Raw genomic sequence first — 9555 nt, 5'->3', positions numbered from 1 at the left:
TTCCTTCATCCCCGTCGCAGTCCCCTTCCCTTTCACCATGTTTTATTTATATTTTCATTTTGATTCCTTAGGGTGCCCAGCAATCCTAGGTTTGCAATAATATAATATCAAAACCCAAAATCATGCTCTTGTAGGATTATCTTATAAGGAGGGCAATATTCTTGATATTTTACTTAATAATTTAATAATATCGCAACATCTTCTATGTTGAATTCAAAAAAGTTAACCAAAATTCCTAGGTACATTTATTATGTTATTGGTTGGTTTTACATCGACACCGTATGTGATTTTTATGTAAATTGTCATCAACTTTTCGTATCCTAAAACCTATCTATTTACTTTCAAATAAGAAAGCATCGTTTATTTGTGCGTCTGGCTGTAAATGTTTTGATTATTGTTCTCTTGTTGTGAAAAAAGTTTTTGCTTTTAAATATTATTTTTTAAAATCTTTTAAGCTTTTGAATCACTTTAAGATTAAAATTCTGATTTTTCGCTTGCTTCACCGATAGAGGAGAAAAGAGAGTAGATGCACTTTAATTTTGTTGTTAGTAGTTTAAAGAGCATGCGGCAAAGAAAAGAAATCTTGATTGGGGATGGCTGCCGGATCCTTATAAAAATATAACATTATCAAGACATTACAAATTTTTAGTATCACCTTGATATTTTTTGACTTGTGAACTTTTTTTCCTGCAGTTCAATTTTTCGGCTCTATAGTCATAAACAACTTGAACCTTAAGCCCTAATATATATGTCTAATGCTTCATTGTCCTTTTAAGGCAGTAATGCTTAATGCTTCCTTAATTATACAAGTTTGTTTTTTGCAGCTTGCCTCCTTGTATCATTCTTTGGATCCAAGGTTGATTAATATTAGTAGCTATTTTTTCTTGACAGTCATTTTATTTTTTACATGTCTTCATGACAAATTCTCATACAAGTTTAACTGGTTTTTTGTGGGTTACTAGAAATGAGGTTCAGTATTTTTTTTTTTTTTTTTGCAATCTTATTAATCTTCCCCAATGACTGTTTTTTTCTTTCTTCTTAGGTGTGCCTTGATAGAAGAGAACATACGACATGTCTTGCTGGTTCTTTTAAGCTTGGTGAGGGGGACTGGAGGGAATATCAAGGCATTTTGTGACCACTAAAACCCCACCCAAGTAGCCATCATGCTCAAATTTTTTCTTAGGATGAGTGATCTCAATAAAAGAAGTGCAGTCCAGCTTTCTGACATGGTGATTAGTCATCCAGTTAGTCACATTCATTCAACTTATTAGCTCTTGCTCACCAAAAATATCAATTACTATCAACTGTTAGTTTGAGTTTACCATTCGTAATTCACCACTTCATTGTGACTAATCATGTGTATATTTACAGGCTCCTGCACCGAAAACTTCTGCCTCAGCATCATCATTAAAAATCCCCTTGAGGGTATGGAAGACACTAATCATTATCTCTAGGACAATCGATCATTTGGTAAATTCTACAAGCCCTCTAATGCCCTTCATGCAAATTATGCATTCTTGTGAAAATAAGAGTTCACCAATCCCCTAAACCCTTTCCTACAAATTGCATGAAATGGCTCCGTTTCTTAAATATGACCAAAAATTGGTTATTTGTACAGCAAAAGACCCCAATATTATTACAATCCAAGCTGCATCCCTAGGTGCAGAAGCCTCCGAAGCCTTACCTTTAATCGAAGACTCAGGGGAAGCAGCAAGCGTTCACAGTGTTAACCATATGGTAAATGAACCAAACTATGATCCTTGGACTTCTAGATGAGGCATCAAACAGATTTCTATTTATGTAGCAAAAAGAAAAAGATAATCATATTTCTATTTCTATCATGCAATTCATATACTTTTTCATTGCTGATAAATGAGTTTTAGCGGGTAGGAGTCTCCTGCAATTTGAAGGAGCAGGTTGTCTCGACCTTATTTCTCACTCCATCGAACAATTCCAACCGGACATGTTCTTCATTTCAAGCCAGCTCCAGTGTGCCATCAATCCAGCCACAGCCCCACTGCCACCAACTCAATCTACTGGTGCTTCTCCATTATCTGAAAACAGCGATTTGGAGCTCAGCATTTCTCCATGTCAACCACGTAGCCTGACGAGGTTAGCTTCCTGCAGCATGAGCAATCTATGTCATTTAAGCTTAGGTTTTAAAATATTTAATTCTCTTAAATCTTATAATCAAATGGCTCTCTAGTTCATATATTTTGGTGCACTAGGACAAGGCAAGTAACATTTTTTCTGTTCCTATTTTGGAGATGGATCAATAATATAGAAAAAGGAGATAAGAGTCTTTATATGTGCAATATGTGTTTTATTTGTTGTCCCCATTCTAAGCAACAGCAAAGATAGCTATTTGTGGTTCTGTGCTTCTCTGATGTTTGGAACGTTTCTTGCAGAAGTGAGTTTGTGGTCTAAGTACAATGGGAATGGTGCGCATGCAGAATGCTAGATTGAGACTAAGGTTGTGTTTGTGCCAAACCAAGGTCCCCAGCAAGATCGGCCAATGAAAATTAACCCGGGCTCCTAATTTGTTTTATCTCCATCTAGAACATTTGCTCAACTTTCGCCTAACCATTTAAGTCCCATAATTTTTATGAGTTATATTTTCATGTGATCTTGAAACGAAGGTGAATTTCCTTTGTGAAAAATTATCTTTTAAACATTTATTTTGGTACAATCCTGGTGATGTATTTGTAAGGTTTCAGCTTCCGTTGTTACTTGATGTACTAGGCCTCTAATGCTGTAAAAAACTTTTGGTCCTTACTTGCTCGACTAACTCTTGGCATGTTTCAAATGATAAAATCATGACTTCATTAAGTATTTTAATTAAAGAATAACCATAGGTGACGGCGTTTATTTGATAATGTCCATTGTTAGATCTTAGTCCAGCATCTTCCCTAGTTAATATGGTAGTATTGTCACAAAGAACATCCCTTTCTATGCGCACCAATAGCTCAGTAGGATGCCTATTAGGAATGCCCCAGTCCTTGAAGCTGCTCCTCTACTATTGGTTCCCTTTATTTGAACTTAGCTAATTTCATTTTTGCATTTTCACCCCTTTATCCTAGACAAGAATTATGATGATACAATAATAGCAAATTCTAAGAGCTAAGAACATCTTCATACTGAATGTATATTTGCATTTATTTTCCAAAACTGATGATCAATGAATGCATTTTTTTCTTCATATTTTTCAGGCATATTGATGGTAGGAATTTTTCTTACCAATTAACATCACATTTTTGAGGTAGTCCGATGGAGTTTTAATGGTGGCTTCGTGAGTGTGCCTTGGGTGAGGGAGGTTGAGGATCTTGCTTTGTTAGAAAATATTTCAGTTTGTTATAGACATCCTTCTTAAGTATCACCCACTATGAACTCAGTTTGCATTCTAGCTTTTCTCTTCAACTGATCTGCATTTGAATATTTTCTTTTCCTGATTGTATAATTTATTTGTGGTTTCTGTAGGAATCTAGTCACAGGGTGGGGGCCAAATGGTTAAGGTTTTCGAAATAAGAACTTTATAGATAAGGTAACATAGTTCTTGAGACATGCAATATTGAGTCAACACTCCACAATTTTGTATTGGTTTGACATTGAAGTTCAAACATTTTCAGTTGTCCTCCAGTTGACAAATAGAGTTAACATACTGGGTGAAGTTTTAGATTAATCAATGATGTGCATGGAAAAATGAAGAGTTGTTTTAGACCAGATCAGACTGCCTATCCTTTAGTAGTAATAATTTCCTCTCACTCAATTCAGTATTATATATATATTATATATATATATATATATATTACTATATATATATAGACTAAAGAATAAGAGTGAATTTAGTAGTTAATCAAACAAAAAAGTGAAATGTGATATTTCAACGCCTTTAGAAGCTTATCTGGCATTGGAAACTTTTATTTTACATAGCTTACTAAACAACTCTTTATGGAGCTCCATTTGAAGGGGTTTACTTTAGTACAAAGAGTTTTAGATATTGTTTTTGTAATCTTTCAGTTATTTAATTCTAGATATTTTTTTCTATTTTCTTTTGTCATTGAATCTCTCAACGGAGAGATGGGTCCTTGAGGGTTTCCATAGGGTTCTAAAAGAGGTGACAGATAGAGCGAGTTATTTTATGGCTTAGGATTGGTATCAAGTTATTGTCTTCTTTATTTTTTAAAATTTTTATCTATGATTAGTGTTTATATGTAATTTATATTTATACTTTATTACAAGATTATAATTATAGAATCTTCCAGTGGAGAGATGGATCTGTGAGGGCTTTCATAGGGTTTTGAAAGAACAGAGGAAGAGAGAGGACATCGAAATTAGAGAAATGGAATTTGTTCTAGGGCTTAGGATTAAGAGTTGTTGCCTTCAATGCTCTTTAACACTTTATCTATTGTTAGTCACTTGTATGTAATTATTTATTTATGGTGGAGAAAATTATTTCACCAAGAAAAGAAATTTGTTTTGTGGAGAAAATATTACGAACAAATTATTTTTTCTTTCATTGTACATGTAAAGTACCCAAAATAAATAAGAAGCATAATTTTTGGCAGATTTATGTTGTGCAAGAAAAATTTCCTTTTCAGTGAAATAATTTTTTCCTTCTGAAGAGACTCACTAAAAATCTAATTTATTCCTGTTTCATTCTCATGAAGAAAATATTATCAACAGATCTTTCTCCATTTTTTGTGCATGTGAATTTCCAAGGCAAATGAGAAGCAAAATTTTGTTTGAACAAAATTTTTTTGCACATGGAGAATTTATCTTTTAAGATAGAATTTTTTTTTCTTTTATGAAGAGTCCCATTAGAATCTAATCCATTTCTTTTTGAAGAGTCCTACTAAATATCTAATTTATTTCAATTTTGTATGCTTGTAGAGAAAATATAATGAATGATTTTTTTATTATTTCGTGCATGCAGGATTTTCCAAAGTAAATAAGAAGTGGATTTTTTTTTCATAGAGTTTTCCAATTCTTTTTTCCCTTTTTTTACAAATTGCAGAATGAAGAAAAAATTTATAAAACAATTATTTTTTTTATTTTTTGTGGAGTCTTCAAATAATAAGGAGCAGAATTTTCTTTTGTGTGTAGATTTTCCAAATATTTTTATATTTTTATAATGACTTGGAAATGGGAATACTTTTTTTTAACTTTTTTAGAGACTTCCTTAAACCATATTAAAAACAAGATATTTTTTCTAAAATAATTAAAAAAGTGGTTTATAATATTTTCTGAAACAAAAAATTTTCTAACTAACTTTAATCCAGGTGCTAAAAATATTAACAACTTCCAAAAAGAACTCTAATCCATTTTTTCTAAATTGACTTTTCTTAAATTATTTTGTGTATAGGACATTTCCTTTTTTTCACATGACTTCCTCCAATTGTTATGTATTTTTTTGTATGTGATTTTTTTTGTAGTTGTTATTTTTATTCCCTTTTGAAATTTAAGTTTTGAATGAAATATTTTTTGTTTTGAAGAGTCCAACTAATATGAAATTTATTTCAAATTTTTTGTACTCATAGAGAAATTATTATGAATGAATGATTTTTTTCTCCTTTTTTGTGCATGTAGAGCTCCCAAAATAAATAAGAAGTCAAATTTTTTGGCATGATTTTTTTATGTGGATAATTTTTATTTTAAAATGAAATATTTTTTTCATTTTGAAGTGGCCCACTAAAAAATTATTTTATTCTTTTTTGAAGACCCACCAAAAATGAAATTTATTTTAATTTTTTGTATTCTTGGAGAAAATATTAGGGACAATTATTTTTCTATTTTTTGTGCATGTGGAGAGTTTTCCTTTTTGAACGAAGTATTTTTTTCCTTTTTGAAAAGTCCCACTAAAAAATTAAATTATTTTCTTTTAAGAATACCATTAAAAATCTAATTTATTTCAAAGTTTTTATGCTTGTGCAAGAAATATTATGAGCAAATTTCTTTTTTCTTTTCTTGTGCATTTGGAGTTCCCAAAATAAATAAGAAGTAGAATTATTTTTTTTTACATGTGGATTTCCCAAATTTCTTTTTTCTTTTTTTACATGACTGCTTTTTCTACATGGAAATTTTTCTTTATGAACAAAATATTTTCTTCTTTTCCAAGAATACCACTAAAAATGTAATTTATTCCTTTTGAAAAAGTCTCACTAAAAATCTAATTTATTCAGAATTTTTTAAGCTTGTGGTGAACATATTATGTAGGAATTATTTTTTGTGTGCATGTGGAGTTTCCAAAATAAATAATAAATGAATTTTTTTATGCATGGAGTACTCAAAATAAATAGGTGGTGGAATTTTTTTTTGTAGATGGAGTTCCCAATTTTTTTTCCTTTTTTTACATGACTATGGGTGGAAGAAATATTATGAATGAAAGAAATGATTTTTTTTTATGCATGGGTACCCAAAATAAATAGGAAGTGGAATTTTTTTTGTAGATGGAGTTCCCAATTTTTTTTCCTTTTTTAATGACTATGGAGGGAGAAAATATATGAACGAATTTTTCCCTTTTGATGGAGTTCTCAGAATAAATAAAAGGTTTTTTTGTGCATGGAGTTTTCACAAATATTTTTTTTTTCTCCTTCTTTGATGACTACAAAACTGGAATATGATTTCTTTTTAAATTTTTTTACCATGACTTGCAAAAAGTATTAAGAGAGTCTATTTTACACCATGACTAAGGAAAAGATTGTCTTTTTTCTTTTTTAACCAGACTTCTAAATTTGTTAAGGAGAGAAATTTTTTTCTAACAATATTAAAAGAGGTGGATAAGATATTCTTGAAAGAAAAGTTTGTCCTAATTAATATTAACATAGCTTCTAAAAGAATTAATTGCTTTGAAAAGAACTCTAAATTTGATTTTCTCCTAAATTCAAATTTTTCTTTTTTTTTTGTGCATGTGGACCTCCTCTTTTTCGCATGACTTCTTATAACTACGATGAACTTTATTTTGTTCATGAATCTTTTTCTATGCATGGTTTTTTTTTTTTTTTTTTTTTGAGAGTTCACTAAAAATCTAATTTGCTTCAAATTTTTTTGCATATGTAGAGAAAATATTCGAATGAATTATTTTTTTCTTTTCTAGTGCATATGGAGTTCCCAAAATAATAAGAGTGGACTTTTTTTATTAGTTTTTTTTGTGGAGAATTTTCATTTTGAACAAAATATATTTTCTTTTTGAAGAGTCCTACTAAAAAACTAATTTATTTCTTTTTGAGAGTCCCGCTAAAGATCTAATTATTTCAATTTTTTGCATGTGGAGAAATTCTAAACTTTTTACATGAATTAAACAAGTGAATTGGATTTTAATTTTTTTTAAAACTTAAATAATGCTTAAGTCAAGCTAATTTAAATTTAATTATACGCAGTGAAACGAGTGACAAATAAATGCATAAGATAATAACATATACAAACAACTCAAACATAAAGATTTTGTTATATGTGGTTCGGAGCAAATATTGTAGCTCCTACATCTGCCCACTCTCCCAAGGATTCTATATTGAGAATTTTATGATAATCTATCGACAAGATTATAGTTCAGTTTTTTTGGGCTAATAACCAAATTCAGATAATTTTTCTTTGGCAATCAAACAAAATAAAACTATTTTGCTGGTACAGCTAGACCTACCCCAAGTTGCAACACTTAAAAACTTTTGCCAACTTCAAAGTTCAGAAAAACTTAGTTAATTCTCTACGGTAATCGGCCACAACCTAGCTGTGTCTCGGATGCAACCAAATCTTATAAGGCAGTTGATTTTTCACAGTATTGGCCATACCAAAAACTCCACACGAGATTCCTAATCTCATGCACAAAAGAAAGAAAATAGAATACAATATATCCTCTATAAAGGTTGGATATATGCCATTGTAGCTCAAGTTTGAAAATATTTCTTTTTCTTCAAATAGATTGAAGTTTATTTTTCTAAGTTATTTATTTTTTCCCAACAATTTTAATTCAACAGAAAGATCTTCAAATGCATTTTGTAATTCATCCAACGTAAAATTAGTATGGGATCTCGGTTTTACCTCATCTTCTTGTGCCAAAAAGCACAAGTTGTTTCCTTTATATTCTCCTTTCTTGGAGTTGAAATCTTCACTGTCGCTCCAAGTTACCACCCTCTTCTTTTTCTTGCTTAGTGTTAGCATAATTTTAGAGATCACGTAACAACCTATATCACCCATAATATTTTTTTATTAGCGTAATTTGGTATCAACTTATATTATTTTTTATTAGCATGATCATGTTAGAGTAATTTTAAGATTCACATAACAACTTGTATTAGTCAGTAATATTTTTCATTGTTAGTGTGATCCTATATCAACCTATATTATTTTCTTATATAGAGTCTATGCATAAGTATATATAACTTTTGAGATGTACCGAATATAATAGAATAGAGAAATAAAATTACTTTTCTCTCTTCTTTTTTTTTGTTTTTCTTTTCTTCTGCAAATATTTCAACTTGGTATTAGAGCCATCGATCACCTAATCTATCACCAACATCTCTTTCGTCTTTGTTGTAGCCGTCATTGTCATGTCTAGAAGATTTGAAGACCTCCACTGTCGATCTATCAATCTCTATTTCTAGGTGAATCAACAGCCAAATATCCTCTATTTTTTTGTGGATCAGTAGATCCTCTATTTTCCCATATATCCTCTATTTCTAGTTGATTAATATCCTAAGATTCTTTATTTTCTAATGGATATGCAGCTCTTCTCCACCACTTTTTTTCTTAGCGTCAGATTTTCGGTCGTCTCTCCTTATTGTGGCTCGGTCCCCTTCTCTCTATCTCTGATTTTATTTGTTGCCTCCGGCTCCTTCACCATCCATTTCGAGGTCTATTGCTCCTCTTCCATGATGCTTCCATCTACAAGAATCATAAAAAATATACATATAAAATTCCCAAATAAATAGTCTAAGAGTATCAAGGGTCGATGACATTATTATCATCATCATCTCTACGAGTAGAAAAAGTATCAGAAACCTACAAGAAAAAAATAAAAATTTTAGAAGTTAAGAACACGAAAATCATTAAGCTCATAAAAAACATAAAATAATTATGTAAAATATTCAAATAGATGTAGTTATTTATCTAAAGAGAGACAAACCTATGCAACATAGATGCAATCTGGTCAAACTGAATCCTCAAAGATTGTATCTTTGTTTGATGGTTGTTCCTCATCTCCTCCATCTTTGTCTAATGGCTCTACCTCATCTCCTCCATCGTTGCCTTCAGACTACGAACCTCTGCAGTGCTATTACTTTGTCCGAAATCTTTTACTCACTGCAGACAACTGAGTGGGATAACTCCAACGCCATAATCCCTCACTCGACCATAATACTCTCGGCCTATCAATTCGGAGAACACCTGAGCCTCGACGTGACTGGTCTCGCCGAATGATGATGACTCCTCGACATGTGGCCATGTCTTATATTTTAGGAAAAAATAACCACATATTAATGTTTGATAAAATAAAACTAATAAAAAATTGTTGCACAAATCAAAGATGAATACATACAACTATATCTCTTAACTCCTTCCAAA

General features: G+C 30.9%; 1 long non-coding RNA gene across 1 annotated transcript; it reads left to right on the top strand.

The window, feature by feature from the left end:
* Window positions 1-1200: 1200 nt before the first annotated feature.
* On the top strand, window positions 1201-2591 carry LOC113462729. Its single transcript, XR_005507256.1, has 4 exons — window positions 1201-1470; window positions 1619-1737; window positions 1884-2112; window positions 2409-2591. It is a non-coding gene; the product is annotated as an uncharacterized LOC113462729 (long non-coding RNA).
* Window positions 2592-9555: the final 6964 nt, after the last annotated feature.

The sequence above is a fragment of the Phoenix dactylifera genome, unplaced genomic scaffold (genome assembly GCF_009389715.1).
Source record: "Phoenix dactylifera cultivar Barhee BC4 unplaced genomic scaffold, palm_55x_up_171113_PBpolish2nd_filt_p 000140F, whole genome shotgun sequence".
NCBI lineage: Eukaryota > Viridiplantae > Streptophyta > Magnoliopsida > Arecales > Arecaceae > Phoenix > Phoenix dactylifera.
The sequence above is the reverse complement of the archived record's forward strand: the minus strand, read 5'-3'. Positions and strand labels throughout refer to the sequence as shown.